The 27,810-nt window shown below is 43.8% G+C and overlaps 17 non-coding genes across 17 annotated transcripts; all 17 read right to left on the bottom strand.

Moving 5' to 3' along the window:
• Nucleotides 1-386: 386 nt before the first annotated feature.
• LOC141178502 (U2 spliceosomal RNA) lies at nucleotides 387-577 on the bottom strand. The gene has a single exon (XR_012254781.1). It is a non-coding gene; the product is annotated as a U2 spliceosomal RNA (small nuclear RNA).
• A 1,118-nt stretch (nucleotides 578-1,695) lies between these two features.
• On the bottom strand, nucleotides 1,696-1,886 carry LOC141178501 (U2 spliceosomal RNA). The gene has a single exon (XR_012254780.1). It is a non-coding gene; the product is annotated as a U2 spliceosomal RNA (small nuclear RNA).
• A 1,118-nt stretch (nucleotides 1,887-3,004) lies between these two features.
• On the bottom strand, nucleotides 3,005-3,198 carry LOC141177715 (U2 spliceosomal RNA). The gene has a single exon (XR_012254283.1). It is a non-coding gene; the product is annotated as a U2 spliceosomal RNA (small nuclear RNA).
• Nucleotides 3,199-9,586: 6,388 nt separating this feature from the next.
• Nucleotides 9,587-9,777, bottom strand: LOC141177342 (U2 spliceosomal RNA). Its single transcript, XR_012253945.1, has one exon. It is a non-coding gene; the product is annotated as a U2 spliceosomal RNA (small nuclear RNA).
• A 1,115-nt stretch (nucleotides 9,778-10,892) lies between these two features.
• On the bottom strand, nucleotides 10,893-11,083 carry LOC141178500 (U2 spliceosomal RNA). The gene has a single exon (XR_012254779.1). It is a non-coding gene; the product is annotated as a U2 spliceosomal RNA (small nuclear RNA).
• Nucleotides 11,084-12,198: 1,115 nt separating this feature from the next.
• Nucleotides 12,199-12,389, bottom strand: LOC141178498 (U2 spliceosomal RNA). The gene has a single exon (XR_012254777.1). It is a non-coding gene; the product is annotated as a U2 spliceosomal RNA (small nuclear RNA).
• A 1,115-nt stretch (nucleotides 12,390-13,504) lies between these two features.
• On the bottom strand, nucleotides 13,505-13,695 carry LOC141178497 (U2 spliceosomal RNA). Its single transcript, XR_012254776.1, has one exon. It is a non-coding gene; the product is annotated as a U2 spliceosomal RNA (small nuclear RNA).
• Nucleotides 13,696-14,810: 1,115 nt separating this feature from the next.
• LOC141178495 (U2 spliceosomal RNA) lies at nucleotides 14,811-15,001 on the bottom strand. The gene has a single exon (XR_012254775.1). It is a non-coding gene; the product is annotated as a U2 spliceosomal RNA (small nuclear RNA).
• A 1,115-nt stretch (nucleotides 15,002-16,116) lies between these two features.
• LOC141178494 (U2 spliceosomal RNA) lies at nucleotides 16,117-16,307 on the bottom strand. Its single transcript, XR_012254774.1, has one exon. It is a non-coding gene; the product is annotated as a U2 spliceosomal RNA (small nuclear RNA).
• Nucleotides 16,308-17,422: 1,115 nt separating this feature from the next.
• LOC141177485 (U2 spliceosomal RNA) lies at nucleotides 17,423-17,613 on the bottom strand. The gene has a single exon (XR_012254075.1). It is a non-coding gene; the product is annotated as a U2 spliceosomal RNA (small nuclear RNA).
• Nucleotides 17,614-18,728: 1,115 nt separating this feature from the next.
• Nucleotides 18,729-18,919, bottom strand: LOC141177396 (U2 spliceosomal RNA). Its single transcript, XR_012253994.1, has one exon. It is a non-coding gene; the product is annotated as a U2 spliceosomal RNA (small nuclear RNA).
• Nucleotides 18,920-20,034: 1,115 nt separating this feature from the next.
• LOC141178493 (U2 spliceosomal RNA) lies at nucleotides 20,035-20,225 on the bottom strand. The gene has a single exon (XR_012254773.1). It is a non-coding gene; the product is annotated as a U2 spliceosomal RNA (small nuclear RNA).
• Nucleotides 20,226-21,340: 1,115 nt separating this feature from the next.
• On the bottom strand, nucleotides 21,341-21,531 carry LOC141178492 (U2 spliceosomal RNA). Its single transcript, XR_012254772.1, has one exon. It is a non-coding gene; the product is annotated as a U2 spliceosomal RNA (small nuclear RNA).
• Nucleotides 21,532-22,646: 1,115 nt separating this feature from the next.
• LOC141177395 (U2 spliceosomal RNA) lies at nucleotides 22,647-22,837 on the bottom strand. The gene has a single exon (XR_012253993.1). It is a non-coding gene; the product is annotated as a U2 spliceosomal RNA (small nuclear RNA).
• A 1,115-nt stretch (nucleotides 22,838-23,952) lies between these two features.
• On the bottom strand, nucleotides 23,953-24,143 carry LOC141177506 (U2 spliceosomal RNA). The gene has a single exon (XR_012254094.1). It is a non-coding gene; the product is annotated as a U2 spliceosomal RNA (small nuclear RNA).
• A 1,115-nt stretch (nucleotides 24,144-25,258) lies between these two features.
• Nucleotides 25,259-25,449, bottom strand: LOC141177437 (U2 spliceosomal RNA). Its single transcript, XR_012254031.1, has one exon. It is a non-coding gene; the product is annotated as a U2 spliceosomal RNA (small nuclear RNA).
• Nucleotides 25,450-26,564: 1,115 nt separating this feature from the next.
• On the bottom strand, nucleotides 26,565-26,755 carry LOC141178491 (U2 spliceosomal RNA). The gene has a single exon (XR_012254771.1). It is a non-coding gene; the product is annotated as a U2 spliceosomal RNA (small nuclear RNA).
• Between the last annotated feature and the right edge of the window lie 1,055 nt (nucleotides 26,756-27,810).

The raw sequence follows: 27,810 nt of genomic DNA, 5'->3' as shown, positions 1-27,810 counted from the left end.
GATAACAAGGGCATTTGCTAAATAGATGGTGTGTGTGCAACAATATACTGAAAGGTCAATTATATTGTGCAGCTTATCTCACCACCTGTAGTTATTTAGGTGAAAGCTCCAAAATGCTTGCCTAATATGTCTGTTTATCCAAAAGGAAGTAAAAAGGGAGAGCTAGAAAGATAGCATTGCATCACATTACATGGCAATGCAATGCACAGTTGCTGAAGTTGAACCAAAATGAGCTTGTAATCTGGCTTCTGCAACTTTGAACATGAAAAATCCAATGAGGAGAAGAAAAGCAAAGCCAAAGAGTCCATCCCAAAATCCGACAAACAAGCAAAATGAACAAAAAACATTGAATTCAATTCTTTCTGATTTTAGAAACTGCATTAAAGAAGGGGTGCACCGGTCCTGGAGATACTGCAATACCAGGTCAATGCGTGGAGTGGACAGAGCAAGCTCTTTTTCCATCTCCCTGTTCTAAAAATCCATTTAATATATGGTCCCCAGATAGGGGACGTATCAGATATTAAACTGATAAGAACAGATACTACACTTGATCTTAGCCAAAAGGCCGAGAAGCGATAACCAGAATTGGTTTCAAACTACGGAGCCACCCAAGGATCCTGAAAAGTCCATTTGTGGAGATGAGCTCCTGGACTCCCGTTAAGAAGACATGTTGTCAACCTCTAGATCCCTTACATGCCTGCACTTTTCAGCTTGCTGCTGCTGCAATCCACGCGTTTTAGATCTGCATAACTCCACCTCTTTAAACACAGCACCTTCACCCCCTGCTGTTCCCACCCGCCTCAACACCGTTGGAAGGGAGGAGAACCAATTAAGGCGGGAGGTGGGGTGGAACGAGCAGCTGTCTACCCTTAGCAGGAGGGCTCCTGATTACATACCTCTCCTGCTGCTGCTGCTGCTGCTGGCTGTCCAGCAGCAGACTGAAGGTGGCTGCTGCTGTGCACAGGTATATAAAGGCTCAGAGCCTATTATGACACGCGCAGCCAGCGTTCCATTGCCACATTCCATCTACTGCAGGCAGGATACCTGGCTGGCTGAATGTCGCTGAGAAGCTCACAGAGACCGCCATAAGCAACAGTTTAACAGAATGCCACAGACTAATCAACCAAACTTTTTGGGTTGGGTTCTCTTTTATAGTCTGCAGGCATTAAATGAAAGAAGTCAGTGTTCCAGCAGAAGGAGACAACGTTTCAGAAAAGGCATTGTAGCAAACCAAAAAAGAAATTTTAAGCGCAGCAGAGTAACCAGCGCACATACCTGTTAGCTCAGGTGAGTTTAAAAGGCTGCTGTTGATAACAAGGGCATTTGCTAAATAGATGGTGTGTGTGCAACAATATACTGAAAGGTCAATTATATTGTGCAGCTTATCTCACCACCTGTAGTTATTTAGGTGAAAGCTCCAAAATGCTTGCCTAATATGTCTGTTTATCCAAAAGGAAGTAAAAAGGGAGAGCTAGAAAGATAGCATTGCATCACATTACATGGCAATGCAATGCACAGTTGCTGAAGTTGAACCAAAATGAGCTTGTAATCTGGCTTCTGCAACTTTGAACATGAAAAATCCAATGAGGAGAAGAAAAGCAAAGCCAAAGAGTCCATCCCAAAATCCGACAAACAAGCAAAATGAACAAAAAACATTGAATTCAATTCTTTCTGATTTTAGAAACTGCATTAAAGAAGGGGTGCACCGGTCCTGGAGATACTGCAATACCAGGTCAATGCGTGGAGTGGACAGAGCAAGCTCTTTTTCCATCTCCCTGTTCTAAAAATCCATTTAATATATGGTCCCCAGATAGGGGACGTATCAGATATTAAACTGATAAGAACAGATACTACACTTGATCTTAGCCAAAAGGCCGAGAAGCGATAACCAGAATTGGTTTCAAACTACGGAGCCACCCAAGGATCCTGAAAAGTCCATTTGTGGAGATGAGCTCCTGGACTCCCGTTAAGAAGACATGTTGTCAACCTCTAGATCCCTTGCATGCCTGCACTTTTCGGCTTGCTGCTGCTGCAATCCACGCGTTTTAGATCTGCATAACTCCACCTCTTTAAACACAGCACCTTCACCCCCTGCTGTTCCCACCCGCCTCAACACCGTTGGAAGGGAGGAGAACCAATTAAGGCGGGGGGTGGGGTGGAACGAGCAGCTGTCTACCCTTAGCAGGAGGGCTCCTGATTACATACCTCTCCTGCTGCTGCTGCTGCTGCTGGCTGTCCAGCAGCAGACTGAAGGTGGCTGCTGCTGTGCACAGGTATATAAAGGCTCAGAGCCTATTATGACACGCGCAGCCAGCGTTCCATTGCCACATTCCATCTACTGCAGGCAGGATACCTGGCTGGCTGAATGTCGCTGAGAAGCTCACAGAGACCGCCATAAGCAACAGTTTAACAGAATGCCACAGACTAATCAACCAAACTTTTTGGGTTGGGTTCTCTTTTATAGTCTGCAGGCATTAAATGAAAGAAGTCAGTGTTCCAGCAGAAGGAGACAACGCTTCAGAAAAGGCATTGTAGCAAACCAAAAAAGAAATTTTAAGCGCAGCAGAGTAACCAGCGCACATACCTGTTAGCTCAGGTGAGTTTAAAAGGCTGCTGTTGATAACAAGGGCATTTGCTAAATAGATGGTGTGTGTGCAACAATATACTGAAAGGTCAATTATATTGTGCAGCTTATCTCACCACCTGTAGTTATTTAGGTGAAAGCTCCAAAATGCTTGCCTAATATGTCTGTTTATCCAAAAGGAAGTAAAAAGGGAGAGCTAGAAAGATAGCATTGCATCACATTGCATGGCAATGCAATGCACAGTTGCTGAAGTTGAACCAAAATGAGCTTGTAATCTGGCTTCTGCAACTTTGAACATGAAAAATCCAATGAGGAGAAGAAAAGCAAAGCCAAAGAGTCCATCCCAAAATCCGACAAACAAGCAAAATGAACAAAAAACATTGAATTCAATTCTTTCTGATTTTAGAAACTGCATTAAAGAAGGGGTGCACCGGTCCTGGAGATACTGCAATACCAGGTCAATGCGTGGAGTGGACAGAGCAAGCTCTTTTTCCATCTCCCTGTTCTAAAAATCCATTTAATATATGGTCCCCAGATAGGGGACGTATCAGATATTAAACTGATAAGAACAGATTTTTTAATTTGGCTATCCCCCACATGGGGATAAAAACCGTTTATTTAAAATTTAACAAATTACAGAAATAAAACCATTACATCCACATTACACTTTCGGGACTTCAAAGAAAAATAAAAATTCCATCACAGCAAATTTTACAAGACTTCAAATATTCCATAGGTTAAAAAGCCATTTGCCTGCCAACGTTACATTCTTTTTCCTGTCCAATAAATAGTATATGTACATTTCACTTTTACAAAAGGCTAAAACATCATCTACTGGTAACATTTCATGTTTAAAAACAGCAATATTTCTAGCATTCCAGAGCGCTATCTTGGCACAATTCACTATCTTCCACGCCATTATTTTTTGGTCCATTGTTGGGCATTCCAGAAGACCATATAACACTGATGCAAAATTAAAGTCCTTGAGGTCCACCATTTTCTCCAGCAGGGGGATTAGTCTTCTCCAGAACTCTTTAGCAAAAGCACAAGTCCATAAAAGATGCTTCACTGTCTCTTCTTCTTGACAACCTTCTCTTGGGCAGATGGCAGACCTCACAAAACCTCTTCTGTACTGGAATGCCCGGCAAGGAAGACAGTGGTGTGCGCAGCTCCAAGACATGTCTTTCTGTACATTAAAAAGATAAGGGGCGTTAATCGTTTTCCATATGTGTACAGTTTTGTCATCATCATAACGTTCAATATCACACAACGTCACATCAGTACTAATTTGTTTGAGTAGTGTCTTGCTGTTACATAGATCCCCTGTCTGTTTCTTATTCAAATTAAAATCAAGAATAATTTTCTTTAAAATCTCATAATGTGCAGGTAGGTTAAAAGCATAAGGAGAGGATAAAACTGTTTCAAACCAACCAAACCTTCTCATGAGAAAACCAGTGTTAAAACGCATAAAATAGGAAAGGTAATTATCTTTAAAAAGGGTTTTAAAACAGAAACAGAAAAAATGTATTAAAAGAAACTTATCTAAAACAGGGAAATCTTTCCCACCTTTAACCTTTGGCTTTGTCACAATTTCTCTTTTGAGTTTCTCCATTTTTGAGCCCCAAAAAAAGGTAAAACATACTTTTGTAATTCGTTTCAACAAATTTATAGGAGGGGGGAACACCAAACTAAGATATAACAGGATAGGTAATATCACCATTTTTACAATCAGAACTTTACCTTCCATTGACAGCTTTCTCATATTCCACATGCAGATTTTCTGATTAATTTTCTGTGCTGCCGCATCCCAGCTATTAAAACCATTATTAGATTCATTAAAAGAAACACCTAAAATAGTAATGGAATCTGTAACTGCAATTGGTACATCATGTAAACTCATCCCCCCGACATTTAAAATATTACATTTAGTAAGATTAATTTTAAAACCGGAAACTGTACAAAAAGACTGAATTTGGCTTATCGTTTTTTGTATTGAAGGTACATCACATCCAAACACTGCTACATCATCCATATAGCTTACAACTTTAACTTGTAGACCGTTCCCTCCGGGTAAGGGTACTCCACATATTTGCTTATCCCGGCGTATTGTACATAAAAGGGGTTCTATAGCACATATAAAAAGCAGGGGGGACAAAGGGCAACCCTGCTTCACCCCTGATTTTAAAACTACCTCTTTTGTTTTAAAACCATTAACTAAAATCTTACTCGTACAATCATTATAAAAAGCTTTAAGAGACAATAAAAACCCACCCGGAATGCCCATTTTTTCTAAAACTTTAAAAAGATAAAAATGAGACACGCGGTCAAAAGCTTTCTCAAAATCCACCGCTAGGATTGACATCTTTGTCTTTCTGGTTTTTACATCTTCAATACAATCTTTCACCAGGTTTAAATTGTCCCAGATACTACGCCCAGGTACCCCGCATACCTGATTTGCATGAATTACTTTATGTATCACCTTTTTCAACCGATTTGCACAGATCTTAGCCATAATTTTGTAATCACTATTTAAAAGAGTTATCGGCCTCCAGTTTTTAAGATCCGTTTTGTCACCTTTTTTGTATAGTAGTGATACCTCACCTTTCTTCCATGAGTTGAGTAAAACCTTATTATTAAAAACTTCGGAAAACAAATTAAACAAATCATCTTTTAAAATATCATAAAAACTTATATAAAACTCTATGGGGATACCATCAGGGCCGGGCACTTTACCATTTTTAAAACTCTTCATGGTTTCTAAAATCTCTTCCTCAACTAGAGGTTGGGATAAAAAACTTTGGGCATCAGCATCTAGGGTGGACTTGATCTCCCCCAGGAAAGTGTGTATTAAATCATGGTCTACAGTTTTTACATTAAAAAGATCATTAAAATAGACATTTACCTTATCCAATATAATGTTGATATTATTATCTCCATCTATGTTATCAATTATTGTTTTTGTCTGTTTGTTTTTCTTAAAAAAATACCTGGAACAAGTCTCATCCTCTTCTACGTGTTTTACCTTTGAACGAAAAATCAGTTCTTTTCCTTTTTGTTCCAACCACTTTGAAATTTCTCCTTTAAGACTCAATATATCATTACCTACATCCAGACCATTGTCTTTGAATTTGTACAATGTCTGTAACCTGATATTAAGAAAATTATAGATCTCAAACTTTTCTTTAGCTTTTTGTATGCTTTTCTTAATAAAGAAATCTTTAATGCTTATTTTCATTCTATCCCACCAGGAGCTAAAAGAAATATTGGGGTTTTTCCTTTTTCTACACTTTACATAAAACTCAATAAAATCCGATAAAATTTGTGGATCTTTTAAAAGGGACACATTCAATTTCCAAGATTTCTTACCACATTTCTTCTTTCCATTAATCCTCACTCTAAAAGATAAAACCTTGTGATCTGAGAGAATATTAGTTAAAACTTCACATTTCACTGGCAGTATTTTTTCTGAACCTAAAACAAAATCTATCCTGGAGCTACATGTAGAATTGCTCCAGGTGAAACCAGCGTCTATAGGGCTATCCTTGTTACATTCTTTATACACATCAGTTAATTTACAATCATTTATAATATTGCTTAACATTCCAGACGTTTTGTCATAATTTCTACTCACGGAACCGGAGCGTCGGCTTTCGCCTTTTAAAATACAATTAAAATCACCTGCCAGGATAAAAGGTTCAGAAATGTTAATAAATAAAGGTAAAATTTCCAGCATATCAGCCCTTTCATTTTTATCAGGTGACCCATAAAAATTTAAAAACTGCCATCTTGTCCCATCAATAAAAGCCTTAACTAAAAGAATACGACCCGGTAAAATATCTTGGATAAAATCAATAGACACATTTCCCATAAAAAGTATAGCTACCCCGGCTGATCCAGTTGCATTTGATCCAGACCAGACCGATGGACCATGTTTCCACTCTTCCTTATATTTTTTGTAAGAAATCTTATGAGGGATATGACATTCTTGTAAAAAGAAAACAGAAGCTGTAAAACAGGTTAAAAAATGTAAAACAGTAGCTCTTCTGGTCTTGGATCCTATGCCTCTCACATTGAGGGAAACACCACCAATGTCAGCCATCATAACAAATGGTTAGGAAGAAACAAAAACTGGACTTTACCTATCCGATGGACGGATCAGACCACTTGGACTTTCACCAACGCCCTCTTCTGAATCCACCGTTATCAAAGAGTCTTCATCATCGGAGAAGGAACATTCACTTAAATTAAGACCCGACGCTACTGGGGTGTAGCTCGGAAGGATATTGAGAGAAAGGTTACACTGGGTCTCCATAGGCTGACCATTTAGGTCCTCGTCAGGTGGGTCTCCGAGAGGCTCCGCACTCCCCTGCTGACCCGCAGAGGGTCGTAACACAGGGGCAGGCTGCGCACATGGCGGAGCCTCAGAGTCCCCGGAGGCAGCCAGGTTCGGGGCCCCACCTGGGGCAGCAGAGCCCCGGGACCTCGGGATTCCAGAGTCTACACCCCCGTGAGGGGATGTATCCATCTCCTCCCTATTAGCCACCTCCACGGAACCATTCTTTTTCTTATTATGAGACCTCACCAAATGCCACGTACCGCCCTCGCTCTCGTGAGACCCAGTGGGAATTTTGGGCTCGGTGTCAGCCTTTTGGCGCTCTTTTTTGGCCTTACCGACCGCCCCTTTATGATCTTTCTCAGCCTTCCTTTTAGCCTCCTTATGGTCTTTCAGCCAGCTCCTGGGCTCCTGTGAGTTACCTGTCATTGACTCGGAGGGATTGTTACTAGTCGAAGCGCCCTTATCACCTCCCGAGGCTCCAGGTTGCTGTTCCTCCTCCTGAGGGGTGGTCTGATTGGCCCGTCCATTCCCGGATGTCTTGGACTTCTCCTTTTGTTTTTGTTCATCCTCTCTGAACCTGTGAGGGCAAGAAAAATAGAAATGACCAGGTGTCCGACAAAAAGAGCATTTTTTTTTCATTTGGGCACTCCTTTGTGTCATGTTCAGTACTGGCACAATTTCTACAAGTGGCACCACAACTATCCTTAGAGTGCCCATAGAGACCACAATACCTACAGAAAAGTGGCATTCCTGAGAAAAAAAAATCCCCATTAGTTTGCCCTATTTTAAATCGAGCTGGAGGAAGTCTCACACCTCCAGGGAATTTTGGGTCTCTTTCACATTTTACTAAAAACTTCCATTTTGAGGTCCAGATGTTAAACTCATTCAACACTTTCCCAATCAATTTCACACTTTTAAAATAAACTGACAAAAAGGAAATAACCTCTGGTGCCGTTATGAAGGGTGAGAAGATTTTCACAACCACCATCTTTACCTCATCCAGGACGTGCTCGATAATCTGAATCCCTTTTAGACCAGGGCTATTTTCTACCGACTTAACTCTGGACAAAACATCTTTGAAAATACCTTCGCCAGTAAAGGTTACATCATAGTCTCCACGTCGAGGATAATCCTGGATAGAAAGGATTTCGTTGGTTCTGACGTGGAGCAGTTTCTCAAGCACGTCCTGGACTACATATCCCAGATTCCGCATATCGGAACCACCAGCCGTAAAGCGGACCCTTATGGTGTTCTTGAGCCTCGCATATAGAGGCACGAGGTTGGGGTCAACCTCCATGGTATGGCGCAACAAAATGCAAATTGCAACCGCCTGCAATCTGCGCCTTCAGAGCTTTGTGATAAAGCACCTGAAGGCTGGGGGATCGCTGCCCGTTACCCTAGGACTAATCCCTCTCCCTAATAGCAGCAGGCAGGTGAAGCCCACCGAAGTGGACGATCCTGCCAGGCCAAGGAGAGGGGTACCTGAGTGCCCTTCAACTGAAACCTCCTGCTGTGAAGCACTTGGTCTCAGCCAAAAGGCCGAGAAGCGATAACCAGAATTGGTTTCAAACTACGGAGCCACCCAAGGATCCTGAAAAGTCCATTTGTGGAGATGAGCTCCTGGACTCCCGTTAAGAAGACATGTTGTCAACCTCTAGATCCCTTACATGCCTGCACTTTTCGGCTTGCTGCTGCTGCAATCCACGCGTTTTAGATCTGCATAACTCCACCTCTTTAAACACAGCACCTTCACCCCCTGCTGTTCCCACCCGCCTCAACACCGTTGGAAGGGAGGAGAACCAATTAAGGCGGGGGGTGGGGTGGAACGAGCAGCTGTCTACCCTTAGCAGGAGGGCTCCTGATTACATACCTCTCCTGCTGCTGCTGCTGCTGGCTGTCCAGCAGCAGACTGAAGGTGGCTGCTGCTGTGCACAGGTATATAAAGGCTCAGAGCCTATTATGACACGCGCAGCCAGCGTTCCATTGCCACATTCCATCTACTGCAGGCAGGATACCTGGCTGGCTGAATGTCGCTGAGAAGCTCACAGAGACCGCCATAAGCAACAGTTTAACAGAATGCCACAGACTAATCAACCAAACTTTTTGGGTTGGGTTCTCTTTTATAGTCTGCAGGCATTAAATGAAAGAAGTCAGTGTTCCAGCAGAAGGAGACAACGTTTCAGAAAAGGCATTGTAGCAAACCAAAAAAGAAATTTTAAGCGCAGCAGAGTAACCAGCGCACATACCTGTTAGCTCAGGTGAGTTTAAAAGGCTGCTGTTGATAACAAGGGCATTTGCTAAATAGATGGTGTGTGTGCAACAATATACTGAAAGGTCAATTATATTGTGCAGCTTATCTCACCACCTGTAGTTATTTAGGTGAAAGCTCCAAAATGCTTGCCTAATATGTCTGTTTATCCAAAAGGAAGTAAAAAGGGAGAGCTAGAAAGATAGCATTGCATCACATTACATGGCAATGCAATGCACAGTTGCTGAAGTTGAACCAAAATGAGCTTGTAATCTGGCTTCTGCAACTTTGAACATGAAAAATCCAATGAGGAGAAGAAAAGCAAAGCCAAAGAGTCCATCCCAAAATCCGACAAACAAGCAAAATGAACAAAAAACATTGAATTCAATTCTTTCTGATTTTAGAAACTGCATTAAAGAAGGGGTGCACCGGTCCTGGAGATACTGCAATACCAGGTCAATGCGTGGAGTGGACAGAGCAAGCTCTTTTTCCATCTCCCTGTTCTAAAAATCCATTTAATATATGGTCCCCAGATAGGGGACGTATCAGATATTAAACTGATAAGAACAGATACTACACTTGATCTTAGCCAAAAGGCCGAGAAGCAATAACCAGAATTGGTTTCAAACTACGGAGCCACCCAAGGATCCTGAAAAGTCCATTTGTGGAGATGAGCTCCTGGACTCCCGTTAAGAAGACATGTTGTCAACCTCTAGATCCCTTACATGCCTGCACTTTTCGGCTTGCTGCTGCTGCAATCCACGCGTTTTAGATCTGCATAACTCCACCTCTTTAAACACAGCACCTTCACCCCCTGCTGTTCCCACCCGCCTCAACACCGTTGGAAGGGAGGAGAACCAATTAAGGCGGGGGGTGGGGTGGAACGAGCAGCTGTCTACCCTTAGCAGGAGGGCTCCTGATTACATACCTCTCCTGCTGCTGCTGCTGCTGGCTGTCCAGCAGCAGACTGAAGGTGGCTGCTGCTGTGCACAGGTATATAAAGGCTCAGAGCCTATTATGACACGCGCAGCCAGCGTTCCATTGCCACATTCCATCTACTGCAGGCAGGATACCTGGCTGGCTGAATGTCGCTGAGAAGCTCACAGAGACCGCCATAAGCAACAGTTTAACAGAATGCCACAGACTAATCAACCAAACTTTTTGGGTTGGGTTCTCTTTTATAGTCTGCAGGCATTAAATGAAAGAAGTCAGTGTTCCAGCAGAAGGAGACAACGTTTCAGAAAAGGCATTGTAGCAAACCAAAAAAGAAATTTTAAGCGCAGCAGAGTAACCAGCGCACATACCTGTTAGCTCAGGTGAGTTTAAAAGGCTGCTGTTGATAACAAGGGCATTTGCTAAATAGATGGTGTGTGTGCAACAATATACTGAAAGGTCAATTATATTGTGCAGCTTATCTCACCACCTGTAGTTATTTAGGTGAAAGCTCCAAAATGCTTGCCTAATATGTCTGTTTATCCAAAAGGAAGTAAAAAGGGAGAGCTAGAAAGATAGCATTGCATCACATTACATGGCAATGCAATGCACAGTTGCTGAAGTTGAACCAAAATGAGCTTGTAATCTGGCTTCTGCAACTTTGAACATGAAAAATCCAATGAGGAGAAGAAAAGCAAAGCCAAAGAGTCCATCCCAAAATCCGACAAACAAGCAAAATGAACAAAAAACATTGAATTCAATTCTTTCTAATTTTAGAAACTGCATTAAAGAAGGGGTGCACCGGTCCTGGAGATACTGCAATACCAGGTCAATGCGTGGAGTGGACAGAGCAAGCTCTTTTTCCATCTCCCTGTTCTAAAAATCCATTTAATATATGGTCCCCAGATAGGGGACGTATCAGATATTAAACTGATAAGAACAGATACTACACTTGATCTTAGCCAAAAGGCCGAGAAGCGATAACCAGAATTGGTTTCAAACTACGGAGCCACCCAAGGATCCTGAAAAGTCCATTTGTGGAGATGAGCTCCTGGACTCCCGTTAAGAAGACATGTTGTCAACCTCTAGATCCCTTACATGCCTGCACTTTTCGGCTTGCTGCTGCTGCAATCCACGCGTTTTAGATCTGCATAACTCCACCTCTTTAAACACAGCACCTTCACCCCCTGCTGTTCCCACCCGCCTCAACACCGTTGGAAGGGAGGAGAACCAATTAAGGCGGGGGGTGGGGTGGAACGAGCAGCTGTCTACCCTTAGCAGGAGGGCTCCTGATTACATACCTCTCCTGCTGCTGCTGCTGCTGGCTGTCCAGCAGCAGACTGAAGGTGGCTGCTGCTGTGCACAGGTATATAAAGGCTCAGAGCCTATTATGACACGCGCAGCCAGCGTTCCATTGCCACATTCCATCTACTGCAGGCAGGATACCTGGCTGGCTGAATGTCGCTGAGAAGCTCACAGAGACCGCCATAAGCAACAGTTTAACAGAATGCCACAGACTAATCAACCAAACTTTTTGGGTTGGGTTCTCTTTTATAGTCTGCAGGCATTAAATGAAAGAAGTCAGTGTTCCAGCAGAAGGAGACAACGTTTCAGAAAAGGCATTGTAGCAAACCAAAAAAGAAATTTTAAGCGCAGCAGAGTAACCAGCGCACATACCTGTTAGCTCAGGTGAGTTTAAAAGGCTGCTGTTGATAACAAGGGCATTTGCTAAATAGATGGTGTGTGTGCAACAATATACTGAAAGGTCAATTATATTGTGCAGCTTATCTCACCACCTGTAGTTATTTAGGTGAAAGCTCCAAAATGCTTGCCTAATATGTCTGTTTATCCAAAAGGAAGTAAAAAGGGAGAGCTAGAAAGATAGCATTGCATCACATTACATGGCAATGCAATGCACAGTTGCTGAAGTTGAACCAAAATGAGCTTGTAATCTGGCTTCTGCAACTTTGAACATGAAAAATCCAATGAGGAGAAGAAAAGCAAAGCCAAAGAGTCCATCCCAAAATCCGACAAACAAGCAAAATGAACAAAAAACATTGAATTCAATTCTTTCTGATTTTAGAAACTGCATTAAAGAAGGGGTGCACCGGTCCTGGAGATACTGCAATACCAGGTCAATGCGTGGAGTGGACAGAGCAAGCTCTTTTTCCATCTCCCTGTTCTAAAAATCCATTTAATATATGGTCCCCAGATAGGGGACGTATCAGATATTAAACTGATAAGAACAGATACTACACTTGATCTTAGCCAAAAGGCCGAGAAGCGATAACCAGAATTGGTTTCAAACTACGGAGCCACCCAAGGATCCTGAAAAGTCCATTTGTGGAGATGAGCTCCTGGACTCCCGTTAAGAAGACATGTTGTCAACCTCTAGATCCCTTACATGCCTGCACTTTTCGGCTTGCTGCTGCTGCAATCCACGCGTTTTAGATCTGCATAACTCCACCTCTTTAAACACAGCACCTTCACCCCCTGCTGTTCCCACCTGCCTCAACACCGTTGGAAGGGAGGAGAACCAATTAAGGCGGGGGGTGGGGTGGAACGAGCAGCTGTCTACCCTTAGCAGGAGGGCTCCTGATTACATACCTCTCCTGCTGCTGCTGCTGCTGGCTGTCCAGCAGCAGACTGAAGGTGGCTGCTGCTGTGCACAGGTATATAAAGGCTCAGAGCCTATTATGACACGCGCAGCCAGCGTTCCATTGCCACATTCCATCTACTGCAGGCAGGATACCTGGCTGGCTGAATGTCGCTGAGAAGCTCACAGAGACCGCCATAAGCAACAGTTTAACAGAATGCCACAGACTAATCAACCAAACTTTTTGGGTTGGGTTCTCTTTTATAGTCTGCAGGCATTAAATGAAAGAAGTCAGTGTTCCAGCAGAAGGAGACAACGTTTCAGAAAAGGCATTGTAGCAAACCAAAAAAGAAATTTTAAGCGCAGCAGAGTAACCAGCGCACATACCTGTTAGCTCAGGTGAGTTTAAAAGGCTGCTGTTGATAACAAGGGCATTTGCTAAATAGATGGTGTGTGTGCAACAATATACTGAAAGGTCAATTATATTGTGCAGCTTATCTCACCACCTGTAGTTATTTAGGTGAAAGCTCCAAAATGCTTGCCTAATATGTCTGTTTATCCAAAAGGAAGTAAAAAGGGAGAGCTAGAAAGATAGCATTGCATCACATTACATGGCAATGCAATGCACAGTTGCTGAAGTTGAACCAAAATGAGCTTGTAATCTGGCTTCTGCAACTTTGAACATGAAAAATCCAATGAGGAGAAGAAAAGCAAAGCCAAAGAGTCCATCCCAAAATCCGACAAACAAGCAAAATGAACAAAAAACATTGAATTCAATTCTTTCTGATTTTAGAAACTGCATTAAAGAAGGGGTGCACCGGTCCTGGAGATACTGCAATACCAGGTCAATGCGTGGAGTGGACAGAGCAAGCTCTTTTTCCATCTCCCTGTTCTAAAAATCCATTTAATATATGGTCCCCAGATAGGGGACGTATCAGATATTAAACTGATAAGAACAGATACTACACTTGATCTTAGCCAAAAGGCCGAGAAGCGATAACCAGAATTGGTTTCAAACTACGGAGCCACCCAAGGATCCTGAAAAGTCCATTTGTGGAGATGAGCTCCTGGACTCCCGTTAAGAAGACATGTTGTCAACCTCTAGATCCCTTACATGCCTGCACTTTTCGGCTTGCTGCTGCTGCAATCCACGCGTTTTAGATCTGCATAACTCCACCTCTTTAAACACAGCACCTTCACCCCCTGCTGTTCCCACCCGCCTCAACACCGTTGGAAGGGAGGAGAACCAATTAAGGCGGGGGGTGGGGTGGAACGAGCAGCTGTCTACCCTTAGCAGGAGGGCTCCTGATTACATACCTCTCCTGCTGCTGCTGCTGCTGGCTGTCCAGCAGCAGACTGAAGGTGGCTGCTGCTGTGCACAGGTATATAAAGGCTCAGAGCCTATTATGACACGCGCAGCCAGCGTTCCATTGCCACATTCCATCTACTGCAGGCAGGATACCTGGCTGGCTGAATGTCGCTGAGAAGCTCACAGAGACCGCCATAAGCAACAGTTTAACAGAATGCCACAGACTAATCAACCAAACTTTTTGGGTTGGGTTCTCTTTTATAGTCTGCAGGCATTAAATGAAAGAAGTCAGTGTTCCAGCAGAAGGAGACAACGTTTCAGAAAAGGCATTGTAGCAAACCAAAAAAGAAATTTTAAGCGCAGCAGAGTAACCAGCGCACATACCTGTTAGCTCAGGTGAGTTTAAAAGGCTGCTGTTGATAACAAGGGCATTTGCTAAATAGATGGTGTGTGTGCAACAATATACTGAAAGGTCAATTATATTGTGCAGCTTATCTCACCACCTGTAGTTATTTAGGTGAAAGCTCCAAAATGCTTGCCTAATATGTCTGTTTATCCAAAAGGAAGTAAAAAGGGAGAGCTAGAAAGATAGCATTGCATCACATTACATGGCAATGCAATGCACAGTTGCTGAAGTTGAACCAAAATGAGCTTGTAATCTGGCTTCTGCAACTTTGAACATGAAAAATCCAATGAGGAGAAGAAAAGCAAAGCCAAAGAGTCCATCCCAAAATCCGACAAACAAGCAAAATGAACAAAAAACATTGAATTCAATTCTTTCTGATTTTAGAAACTGCATTAAAGAAGGGGTGCACCGGTCCTGGAGATACTGCAATACCAGGTCAATGCGTGGAGTGGACAGAGCAAGCTCTTTTTCCATCTCCCTGTTCTAAAAATCCATTTAATATATGGTCCCCAGATAGGGGACGTATCAGATATTAAACTGATAAGAACAGATACTACACTTGATCTTAGCCAAAAGGCCGAGAAGCGATAACCAGAATTGGTTTCAAACTACGGAGCCACCCAAGGATCCTGAAAAGTCCATTTGTGGAGATGAGCTCCTGGACTCCCGTTAAGAAGACATGTTGTCAACCTCTAGATCCCTTACATGCCTGCACTTTTCGGCTTGCTGCTGCTGCAATCCACGCGTTTTAGATCTGCATAACTCCACCTCTTTAAACACAGCACCTTCACCCCCTGCTGTTCCCACCCGCCTCAACACCGTTGGAAGGGAGGAGAACCAATTAAGGCGGGGGGTGGGGTGGAACGAGCAGCTGTCTACCCTTAGCAGGAGGGCTCCTGATTACATACCTCTCCTGCTGCTGCTGCTGCTGGCTGTCCAGCAGCAGACTGAAGGTGGCTGCTGCTGTGCACAGGTATATAAAGGCTCAGAGCCTATTATGACACGCGCAGCCAGCGTTCCATTGCCACATTCCATCTACTGCAGGCAGGATACCTGGCTGGCTGAATGTCGCTGAGAAGCTCACAGAGACCGCCATAAGCAACAGTTTAACAGAATGCCACAGACTAATCAACCAAACTTTTTGGGTTGGGTTCTCTTTTATAGTCTGCAGGCATTAAATGAAAGAAGTCAGTGTTCCAGCAGAAGGAGACAACGTTTCAGAAAAGGCATTGTAGCAAACCAAAAAAGAAATTTTAAGCGCAGCAGAGTAACCAGCGCACATACCTGTTAGCTCAGGTGAGTTTAAAAGGCTGCTGTTGATAACAAGGGCATTTGCTAAATAGATGGTGTGTGTGCAACAATATACTGAAAGGTCAATTATATTGTGCAGCTTATCTCACCACCTGTAGTTATTTAGGTGAAAGCTCCAAAATGCTTGCCTAATATGTCTGTTTATCCAAAAGGAAGTAAAAAGGGAGAGCTAGAAAGATAGCATTGCATCACATTACATGGCAATGCAATGCACAGTTGCTGAAGTTGAACCAAAATGAGCTTGTAATCTGGCTTCTGCAACTTTGAACATGAAAAATCCAATGAGGAGAAGAAAAGCAAAGCCAAAGAGTCCATCCCAAAATCCGACAAACAAGCAAAATGAACAAAAAACATTGAATCCAATTCTTTCTGATTTTAGAAACTGCATTAAAGAAGGGGTGCACCGGTCCTGGAGATACTGCAATACCAGGTCAATGCGTGGAGTGGACAGAGCAAGCTCTTTTTCCATCTCCCTGTTCTAAAAATCCATTTAATATATGGTCCCCAGATAGGGGACGTATCAGATATTAAACTGATAAGAACAGATACTACACTTGATCTTAGCCAAAAGGCCGAGAAGCGATAACCAGAATTGGTTTCAAACTACGGAGCCACCCAAGGATCCTGAAAAGTCCATTTGTGGAGATGAGCTCCTGGACTCCCGTTAAGAAGACATGTTGTCAACCTCTAGATCCCTTACATGCCTGCACTTTTCGGCTTGCTGCTACTGCAATCCACGCGTTTTAGATCTGCATAACTCCACCTCTTTAAACACAGCACCTTCACCCCCTGCTGTTCCCACCCGCCTCAACACCGTTGGAAGGGAGGAGAACCAATTAAGGCGGGGGGTGGGGTGGAACGAGCAGCTGTCTACCCTTAGCAGGAGGGCTCCTGATTACATACCTCTCCTGCTGCTGCTGCTGCTGGCTGTCCAGCAGCAGACTGAAGGTGGCTGCTGCTGTGCACAGGTATATAAAGGCTCAGAGCCTATTATGACACGCGCAGCCAGCGTTCCATTGCCACATTCCATCTACTGCAGGCAGGATACCTGGCTGGCTGAATGTCGCTGAGAAGCTCACAGAGACCGCCATAAGCAACAGTTTAACAGAATGCCACAGACTAATCAACCAAACTTTTTGGGTTGGGTTCTCTTTTATAGTCTGCAGGCATTAAATGAAAGAAGTCAGTGTTCCAGCAGAAGGAGACAACGTTTCAGAAAAGGCATTGTAGCAAACCTAAAAAGAAATTTTAAGCGCAGCAGAGTAACCAGCGCACATACCTGTTAGCTCAGGTGAGTTTAAAAGGCTGCTGTTGATAACAAGGGCATTTGCTAAATAGATGGTGTGTGTGCAACAATATACTGAAAGGTCAATTATATTGTGCAGCTTATCTCACCACCTGTAGTTATTTAGGTGAAAGCTCCAAAATGCTTGCCTAATATGTCTGTTTATCCAAAAGGAAGTAAAAAGGGAGAGCTAGAAAGATAGCATTGCATCACATTACATGGCAATGCAATGCACAGTTGCTGAAGTTGAACCAAAATGAGCTTGTAATCTGGCTTCTGCAACTTTGAACATGAAAAATCCAATGAGGAGAAGAAAAGCAAAGCCAAAGAGTCCATCCCAAAATCCGACAAACAAGCAAAATGAACAAAAAACATTGAATTCAATTCTTTCTGATTTTAGAAACTGCATTAAAGAAGGGGTGCACCGGTCCTGGAGATACTGCAATACCAGGTCAATGCGTGGAGTGGACAGAGCAAGCTCTTTTTCCATCTCCCTGTTCTAAAAATCCATTTAATATATGGTCCCCAGATAGGGGACGTATCAGATATTAAACTGATAAGAACAGATACTACACTTGATCATAGCCAAAAGGCCGAGAAGCGATAACCAGAATTGGTTTCAAACTACGGAGCCACCCAAGGATCCTGAAAAGTCCATTTGTGGAGATGAGCTCCTGGACTCCCGTTAAGAAGACATGTTGTCAACCTCTAGATCCCTTACATGCCTGCACTTTTCGGCTTGCTGCTGCTGCAATCCACGCGTTTTAGATCTGCATAACTCCACCTCTTTAAACACAGCACCTTCACCCCCTGCTGTTCCCACCCGCCTCAACACCGTTGGAAGGGAGGAGAACCAATTAAGGCGGGGGGTGGGGTGGAACGAGCAGCTGTCTACCCTTAGCAGGAGGGCTCCTGATTACATACCTCTCCTGCTGCTGCTGCTGCTGGCTGTCCAGCAGCAGACTGAAGGTGGCTGCTGCTGTGCACAGGTATATAAAGGCTCAGAGCCTATTATGACACGCGCAGCCAGCGTTCCATTGCCACATTCCATCTACTGCAGGCAGGATACCTGGCTGGCAGAATGTCGCTGAGAAGCTCACAGAGACCGCCATAAGCAACAGTTTAACAGAATGCCACAGACTAATCAACCAAACTTTTTGGGTTGGGTTCTCTTTTATAGTCTGCAGGCATTAAATGAAAGAAGTCAGTGTTCCAGCAGAAGGAGACAACGTTTCAGAAAAGGCATTGTAGCAAACCAAAAAAGAAATTTTAAGCGCAGCAGAGTAACCAGCGCACATACCTGTTAGCTCAGGTGAGTTTAAAAGGCTGCTGTTGATAACAAGGGCATTTGCTAAATAGATGGTGTGTGTGCAACAATATACTGAAAGGTCAATTATATTGTGCAGCTTATCTCACCACCTGTAGTTATTTAGGTGAAAGCTCCAAAATGCTTGCCTAATATGTCTGTTTATCCAAAAGGAAGTAAAAAGGGAGAGCTAGAAAGATAGCATTGCATCACATTACATGGCAATGCAATGCACAGTTGCTGAAGTTGAACCAAAATGAGCTTGTAATCTGGCTTCTGCAACTTTGAACATGAAAAATCCAATGAGGAGAAGAAAAGCAAAGCCAAAGAGTCCATCCCAAAATCCGACAAACAAGCAAAATGAACAAAAAACATTGAATTCAATTCTTTCTGATTTTAGAAACTGCATTAAAGAAGGGGTGCACCAGTCCTGGAGATACTGCAATACCAGGTCAATGCGTGGAGTGGACAGAGCAAGCTCTTTTTCCATCTCCCTGTTCTAAAAATCCATTTAATATATGGTCCCCAGATAGGGGACGTATCAGATATTAAACTGATAAGAACAGATACTACACTTGATCTTAGCCAAAAGGCCGAGAAGCGATAACCAGAATTGGTTTCAAACTACGGAGCCACCCAAGGATCCTGAAAAGTCCATTTGTGGAGATGAGCTCCTGGACTCCCATTAAGAAGACATGTTGTCAACCTCTAGATCCCTTACATGCCTGCACTTTTCGGCTTGCTGCTGCTGCAATCCACGCGTTTTAGATCTGCATAACTCCACCTCTTTAAACACAGCACCTTCACCCCCTGCTGTTCCCACCCGCCTCAACACCGTTGGAAGGGAGGAGAACCAATTAAGGCGGGGGGTGGGGTGGAACGAGCAGCTGTCTACCCTTAGCAGGAGGGCTCCTGATTACATACCTCTCCTGCTGCTGCTGCTGCTGGCTGTCCAGCAGCAGACTGAAGGTGGCTGCTGCTGTGCACAGGTATATAAAGGCTCAGAGCCTATTATGACACGCGCAGCCAGCGTTCCATTGCCACATTCCATCTACTGCAGGCAGGATACCTGGCTGGCTGAATGTCGCTGAGAAGCTCACAGAGACCACCATAAGCAACAGTTTAACAGAATGCCACAGACTAATCAACCAAACTTTTTGGGTTGGGTTCTCTTTTATAGTCTGCAGGCATTAAATGAAAGAAGTCAGTGTTCCAGCAGAAGGAGACAACGTTTCAGAAAAGGCATTGTAGCAAACCAAAAAAGAAATTTTAAGCGCAGCAGAGTAACCAGCGCACATACCTGTTAGCTCAGGTGAGTTTAAAAGGCTGCTGTTGATAACAAGGGCATTTGCTAAATAGATGGTGTGTGTGCAACAATATACTGAAAGGTCAATTATATTGTGCAGCTTATCTCACCACCTGTAGTTATTTAGGTGAAAGCTCCAAAATGCTTGCCTAATATGTCTGTTTATCCAAAAGGAAGTAAAAAGGGAGAGCTAGAAAGATAGCATTGCATCACATTACATGGCAATGCAATGCACAGTTGCTGAAGTTGAACCAAAATGAGCTTGTAATCTGGCTTCTGCAACTTTGAACATGAAAAATCCAATGAGGAGAAGAAAAGCAAAGCCAAAGAGTCCATCCCAAAATCCGACAAACAAGCAAAATGAACAAAAAACATTGAATTCAATTCTTTCTGATTTTAGAAACTGCATTAAAGAAGGGGTGCACCGGTCCTGGAGATACTGCAATACCAGGTCAATGCGTGGAGTGGACAGAGCAAGCTCTTTTTCCATCTCCCTGTTCTAAAAATCCATTTAATATATGGTCCCCAGATAGGGGACGTATCAGATATTAAACTGATAAGAACAGATACTACACTTGATCTTAGCCAAAAGGCCGAGAAGCGATAACCAGAATTGGTTTCAAACTACGGAGCCACCCAAGGATCCTGAAAAGTCCATTTGTGGAGATGAGCTCCTGGACTCCCGTTAAGAAGACATGTTGTCAACCTCTAGATCCCTTACATGCCTGCACTTTTCGGCTTGCTGCTGCTGCAATCCACGCGTTTTAGATCTGCATAACTCCACCTCTTTAAACACAGCACCTTCACCCCCTGCTGTTCCCACCCGCCTCAACACCGTTGGAAGGGAGGAGAACCAATTAAGGCGGGGGGTGGGGTGGAACGAGCAGCTGTCTACCCTTAGCAGGAGGGCTCCTGATTACATATCTCTCCTGCTGCTGCTGCTGCTGGCTGTCCAGCAGCAGACTGAAGGTGGCTGCTGTTGTGCACAGGTATATAAAGGCTCAGAGCCTATTATGACACGCGCAGCCAGCGTTCCATTGCCACATTCCATCTACTGCAGGCAGGATACCTGGCTGGCTGAATGTCGCTGAGAAGCTCACAGAGACCGCCATAAGCAACAGTTTAACAGAATGCCACAGACTAATCAACCAAACTTTTTGGGTTGGGTTCTCTTTTATAGTCTGCAGGCATTAAATGAAAGAAGTCAGTGTTCCAGCAGAAGGAGACAACGTTTCAGAAAAGGCATTGTAGCAAACCAAAAAAGAAATTTTAAGCGCAGCAGAGTAACCAGCGCACATACCTGTTAGCTCAGGTGAGTTTAAAAGGCTGCTGTTGATAACAAGGGCATTTGCTAAATAGATGGTGTGTGTGCAACAATATACTGAAAGGTCAATTATATTGTGCAGCTTATCTCACCACCTGTAGTTATTTAGGTGAAAGCTCCAAAATGCTTGCCTAATATGTCTGTTTATCCAAAAGGAAGTAAAAAGGGAGAGCTAGAAAGATAGCATTGCATCACATTACATGGCAATGCAATGCACAGTTGCTGAAGTTGAACCAAAATGAGCTTGTAATCTGGCTTCTGCAACTTTGAACATGAAAAATCCAATGAGGAGAAGAAAAGCAAAGCCAAAGAGTCCATCCCAAAATCCGACAAACAAGCAAAATGAACAAAAAACATTGAATTCAATTCTTTCTGATTTTAGAAACTGCATTAAAGAAGGGGTGCACCGGTCCTGGAGATACTGCAATACCAGGTCAATGCGTGGAGTGGACAGAGCAAGCTCTTTTTCCATCTCCCTGTTCTAAAAATCCATTTAATATATGGTCCCCAGATAGGGGACGTATCAGATATTAAACTGATAAGAACAGATACTACACTTGATCTTAGCCAAAAGGCCGAGAAGCGATAACCAGAATTGGTTTCAAACTACGGAGCCACCCAAGGATCCTGAAAAGTCCATTTGTGGAGATGAGCTCCTGGACTCCCGTTAAGAAGACATGTTGTCAACCTCTAGATCCCTTACATGCCTGCACTTTTCGGCTTGCTGCTGCTGCAATCCACGCGTTTTAGATCTGCATAACTCCACCTCTTTAAACACAGCACCTTCACCCCCTGCTGTTCCCACCCGCCTCAACACCGTTGGAAGGGAGGAGAACCAATTAAGGCGGGGGGTGGGGTGGAACGAGCAGCTGTCTACCCTTAGCAGGAGGGCTCCTGATTACATATCTCTCCTGCTGCTGCTGCTGCTGGCTGTCCAGCAGCAGACTGAAGGTGGCTGCTGCTGTGCACAGGTATATAAAGGCTCAGAGCCTATTATGACACGCGCAGCCAGCGTTCCATTGCCACATTCCATCTACTGCAGGCAGGATACCTGGCTGGCTGAATGTCGCTGAGAAGCTCACAGAGACCGCCATAAGCAACAGTTTAACAGAATGCCACAGACTAATCAACCAAACTTTTTGGGTTGGGTTCTCTTTTATAGTCTGCAGGCATTAAATGAAAGAAGTCAGTGTTCCAGCAGAAGGAGACAACGTTTCAGAAAAGGCATTGTAGCAAACCAAAAAAGAAATTTTAAGCGCAGCAGAGTAACCAGCGCACATACCTGTTAGCTCAGGTGAGTTTAAAAGGCTGCTGTTGATAACAAGGGCATTTGCTAAATAGATGGTGTGTGTGCAACAATATACTGAAAGGTCAATTATATTGTGCAGCTTATCTCACCACCTGTAGTTATTTAGGTGAAAGCTCCAAAATGCTTGCCTAATATGTCTGTTTATCCAAAAGGAAGTAAAAAGGGAGAGCTAGAAAGATAGCATTGCATCACATTACATGGCAATGCAATGCACAGTTGCTGAAGTTGAACCAAAATGAGCTTGTAATCTGGCTTCTGCAACTTTGAACATGAAAAATCCAATGAGGAGAAGAAAAGCAAAGCCAAAGAGTCCATCCCAAAATCCGACAAACAAGCAAAATGAACAAAAAACATTGAATTCAATTCTTTCTGATTTTAGAAACTGCATTAAAGAAGGGGTGCACCAGTCCTGGAGATACTGCAATACCAGGTCAATGCGTGGAGTGGACAGAGCAAGCTCTTTTTCCATCTCCCTGTTCTAAAAATCCATTTAATATATGGTCCCCAGATAGGGGACGTATCAGATATTAAACTGATAAGAACAGATACTACACTTGATCTTAGCCAAAAGGCCGAGAAGCGATAACCAGAATTGGTTTCAAACTACGGAGCCACCCAAGGATCCTGAAAAGTCCATTTGTGGAGATGAGCTCCTGGACTCCCGTTAAGAAGACATGTTGTCAACCTCTAGATCCCTTACATGCCTGCACTTTTCGGCTTGCTGCTGCTGCAATCCACGCGTTTTAGATCTGCATAACTCCACCTCTTTAAACACAGCACCTTCACCCCCTGCTGTTCCCACCCGCCTCAACACCGTTGGAAGGGAGGAGAACCAATTAAGGGGGGGGGTGGGGTGGAACGAGCAGCTGTCTACCCTTAGCAGGAGGGCTCCTGATTACATACCTCTCCTGCTGCTGCTGCTGCTGGCTGTCCAGCAGCAGACTGAAGGTGGCTGCTGCTGTGCACAGGTATATAAAGGCTCAGAGCCTATTATGACACGCGCAGCCAGCGTTCCATTGCCACATTCCATCTACTGCAGGCAGGATACCTGGCTGGCTGAATGTCGCTGAGAAGCTCACAGAGACCGCCATAAGCAACAGTTTAACAGAATGCCACAGACTAATCAACCAAACTTTTTGGGTTGGGTTCTCTTTTATAGTCTGCAGGCATTAAATGAAAGAAGTCAGTGTTCCAGCAGAAGGAGACAACGTTTCAGAAAAGGCATTGTAGCAAACCAAAAAAGAAATTTTAAGCGCAGCAGAGTAACCAGCGCACATACCTGTTAGCTCAGGTGAGTTTAAAAGGCTGCTGTTGATAACAAGGGCATTTGCTAAATAGATGGTGTGTGTGCAACAATATACTGAAAGGTCAATTATATTGTGCAGCTTATCTCACCACCTGTAGTTATTTAGGTGAAAGCTCCAAAATGCTTGCCTAATATGTCTGTTTATCCAAAAGGAAGTAAAAAGGGAGAGCTAGAAAGATAGCATTGCATCACATTACATGGCAATGCAATGCACAGTTGCTGAAGTTGAACCAAAATGAGCTTGTAATCTGGCTTCTGCAACTTTGAACATGAAAAATCCAATGAGGAGAAGAAAAGCAAAGCCAAAGAGTCCATCCCAAAATCCGACAAACAAGCAAAATGAACAAAAAACATTGAATTCAATTCTTTCTGATTTTAGAAACTGCATTAAAGAAGGGGTGCACCTGTCCTGGAGATACTGCAATACCAGGTCAATGCGTGGAGTGGACAGAGCAAGCTCTTTTTCCATCTCCCTGTTCTAAAAATCCATTTAATATATGGTCCCCAGATAGGGGACGTATCAGATATTAAACTGATAAGAACAGATACTACACTTGATCTTAGCCAAAAGGCCGAGAAGCGATAACCAGAATTGGTTTCAAACTACGGAGCCACCCAAGGATCCTGAAAAGTCCATTTGTGGAGATGAGCTCCTGGACTCCCGTTAAGAAGACATGTTGTCAACCTCTAGATCCCTTACATGCCTGCACTTTTCGGCTTGCTGCTGCTGCAATCCACGCGTTTTAGATCTGCATAACTCCACCTCTTTAAACACAGCACCTTCACCCCCTGCTGTTCCCACCCGCCTCAACACTGTTGGAAGGGAGGAGAACCAATTAAGGCGGGGGGTGGGGTGGAACGAGCAGCTGTCTACCCTTAGCAGGAGGGCTCCTGATTACATACCTCTCCTGCTGCTGCTGCTGCTGGCTGTCCAGCAGCAGACTGAAGGTGGCTGCTGCTGTGCACAGGTATATAAAGGCTCAGAGCCTATTATGACACGCGCAGCCAGCGTTCCATTGCCACATTCCATCTACTGCAGGCAGGATACCTGGCTGGCTGAATGTCGCTGAGAAGCTCACAGAGACCGCCACAAGCAACAGTTTAACAGAATGCCACAGACTAATCAACCAAACTTTTTGGGTTGGGTTCTCTTTTATAGTCTGCAGGCATTAAATGAAAGAAGTCAGTGTTCCAGCAGAAGGAGACAACGTTTCAGAAAAGGCATTGTAGCAAACCAAAAAAGAAATTTTAAGCGCAGCAGAGTAACCAGCGCACATACCTGTTAGCTCAGGTGAGTTTAAAAGGCTGCTGTTGATAACAAGGGCATTTGCTAAATAGATGGTGTGTGTGCAACAATATACTGAAAGGTCAATTATATTGTGCAGCTTATCTCACCACCTGTAGTTATTTAGGTGAAAGCTCCAAAATGCTTGCCTAATATGTCTGTTTATCCAAAAGGAAGTAAAAAGGGAGAGCTAGAAAGATAGCATTGCATCACATTACATGGCAATGCAATGCACAGTTGCTGAAGTTGAACCAAAATGAGCTTGTAATCTGGCTTCTGCAACTTTGAACATGAAAAATCCAATGAGGAGAAGAAAAGCAAAGCCAAAGAGTCCATCCCAAAATCCGACAAACAAGCAAAATGAACAAAAATCATTGAATTCAATTCTTTCTGATTTTAGAAACTGCATTAAAGAAGGGGTGCACCGGTCCTGGAGATACTGCAATACCAGGTCAATGCGTGGAGTGGACAGAGCAAGCTCTTTTTCCATCTCCCTGTTCTAAAAATCCATTTAATATATGGTCCCCAGATAGGGGACGTATCAGATATTAAACTGATAAGAACAGATACTACACTTGATCTTAGCCAAAAGGCCGAGATGCGATAACCAGAATTGGTTTCAAACTACGGAGCCACCCAAGGATCCTGAAAAGTCCATTTGTGGAGATGAGCTCCTGGACTCCCGTTAAGAAGACATGTTGTCAACCTCTAGATCCCTTACATGCCTGCACTTTTCGGCTTGCTGCTGCTGCAATCCACGCGTTTTAGATCTGCATAACTCCACCTCTTTAAACACAGCACCTTCACCCCCTGCTGTTCCCACCCGCCTCAACACCGTTGGAAGGGAGGAGAACCAATTAAGGCGGGGGGTGGGGTGGAACGAGCAGCTGTCTACCCTTAGCAGGAGGGCTCCTGATTACATACCTCTCCTGCTGCTGCTGCTGCTGGCTGTCCAGCAGCAGACTGAAGGTGGCTGCTGCTGTGCACAGGTATATAAAGGCTCAGAGCCTATTATGACACGCGCAGCCAGCGTTCCATTGCCACATTCCATCTACTGCAGGCAGGATACCTGGCTGGCTGAATGTCGCTGAGAAGCTCACAGAGACCGCCATAAGCAACAGTTTAACAGAATGCCACAGACTAATCAACCAAACTTTTTGGGTTGGGTTCTCTTTTATAGTCTGCAGGCATTAAATGAAAGAAGTCAGTGTTCCAGCAGAAGGAGACAACGTTTCAGAAAAGGCATTGTAGCAAACCAAAAAAGAAATTTTAAGCGCAGCAGAGTAACCAGCGCACATACCTGTTAGCTCAGGTGAGTTTAAAAGGCTGCTGTTGATAACAAGGGCATTTGCTAAATAGATGGTGTGTGTGCAACAATATACTGAAAGGTCAATTATATTGTGCAGCTTATCTCACCACCTGTAGTTATTTAGGTGAAAGCTCCAAAATGCTTGCCTAATATGTCTGTTTATCCAAAAGGAAGTAAAAAGGGAGAGCTAGAAAGATAGCATTGCATCACATTACATGGCAATGCAATGCACAGTTGCTGAAGTTGAACCAAAATGAGCTTGTAATCTGGCTTCTGCAACTTTGAACATGAAAAATCCAATGAGGAGAAGAAAAGCAAAGCCAAAGAGTCCATCCCAAAATCCGACAAACAAGCAAAATGAACAAAAAACATTGAATTCAATTCTTTCTGATTTTAGAAACTGCATTAAAGAAGGGGTGCACCGGTCCTGGAGATACTGCAATACCAGGTCAATGCGTGGAGTGGACAGAGCAAGCTCTTTTTCCATCTCCCTGTTCTAAAAATCCATTTAATATATGGTCCCCAGATAGGGGACGTATCAGATATTAAACTGATAAGAACAGATACTACACTTGATCTTAGCCAAAAGGCCGAGAAGCGATAACCAGAATTGGTTTCAAACTACGGAGCCACCCAAGGATCCTGAAAAGTCCATTTGTGGAGATGAGCTCCTGGACTCCCGTTAAGAAGACATGTTGTCAACCTCTAGATCCCTTACATGCCTGCACTTTTCGGCTTGCTGCTGCTGCAATCCACGCGTTTTAGATCTGCATAACTCCACCTCTTTAAACACAGCACCTTCACCCCCTGCTGTTCCCACCCGCCTCAACACCGTTGGAAGGGAGGAGAACCAATTAAGGCGGGGGGTGGGGTGGAACGAGCAGCTGTCTACCCTTAGCAGGAGGGCTCCTGATTACATACCTCTCCTGCTGCTGCTGCTGCTGGCTGTCCAGCAGCAGACTGAAGGTGGCTGCTGCTGTGCACAGGTATATAAAGGCTCAGAGCCTATTATGACACGCGCAGCCAGCGTTCCATTGCCACATTCCATCTACTGCAGGCAGGATACCTGGCTGGCTGAATGTCGCTGAGAAGCTCACAGAGACCGCCATAAGCAACAGTTTAACAGAATGCCACAGACTAATCAACCAAACTTTTTGGGTTGGGTTCTCTTTTATAGTCTGCAGGCATTAAATGAAAGAAGTCAGTGTTCCAGCAGAAGGAGACAACGTTTCAGAAAAGGCATTGTAGCAAACCAAAAAAGAAATTTTAAGCGCAGCAGAGTAACCAGCGCACATACCTGTTAGCTCAGGTGAGTTTAAAAGGCTGCTGTTGATAACAAGGGCATTTGCTAAATAGATGGTGTGTGTGCAACAATATACTGAAAGGTCAATTATATTGTGCAGCTTATCTCACCACCTGTAGTTATTTAGGTGAAAGCTCCAAAATGCTTGCCTAATATGTCTGTTTATCCAAAAGGAAGTAAAAAGGGAGAGCTAGAAAGATAGCATTGCATCACATTACATGGCAATGCAATGCACAGTTGCTGAAGTTGAACCAAAATGAGCTTGTAATCTGGCTTCTGCAACTTTGAACATGAAAAATCCAATGAGGAGAAGAAAAGCAAAGCCAAAGAGTCCATCCCAAAATCCGACAAACA

The sequence above is a fragment of the Phyllobates terribilis genome, unplaced genomic scaffold (assembly GCF_046119375.1).
Source record: "Phyllobates terribilis strain yellow unplaced genomic scaffold, ASM4611937v1 Scaffold_27__1_contigs__length_16484149, whole genome shotgun sequence".
NCBI lineage: Eukaryota > Metazoa > Chordata > Amphibia > Anura > Dendrobatidae > Phyllobates > Phyllobates terribilis.
The sequence above is the reverse complement of the archived record's forward strand: the minus strand, read 5'-3'. Positions and strand labels throughout refer to the sequence as shown.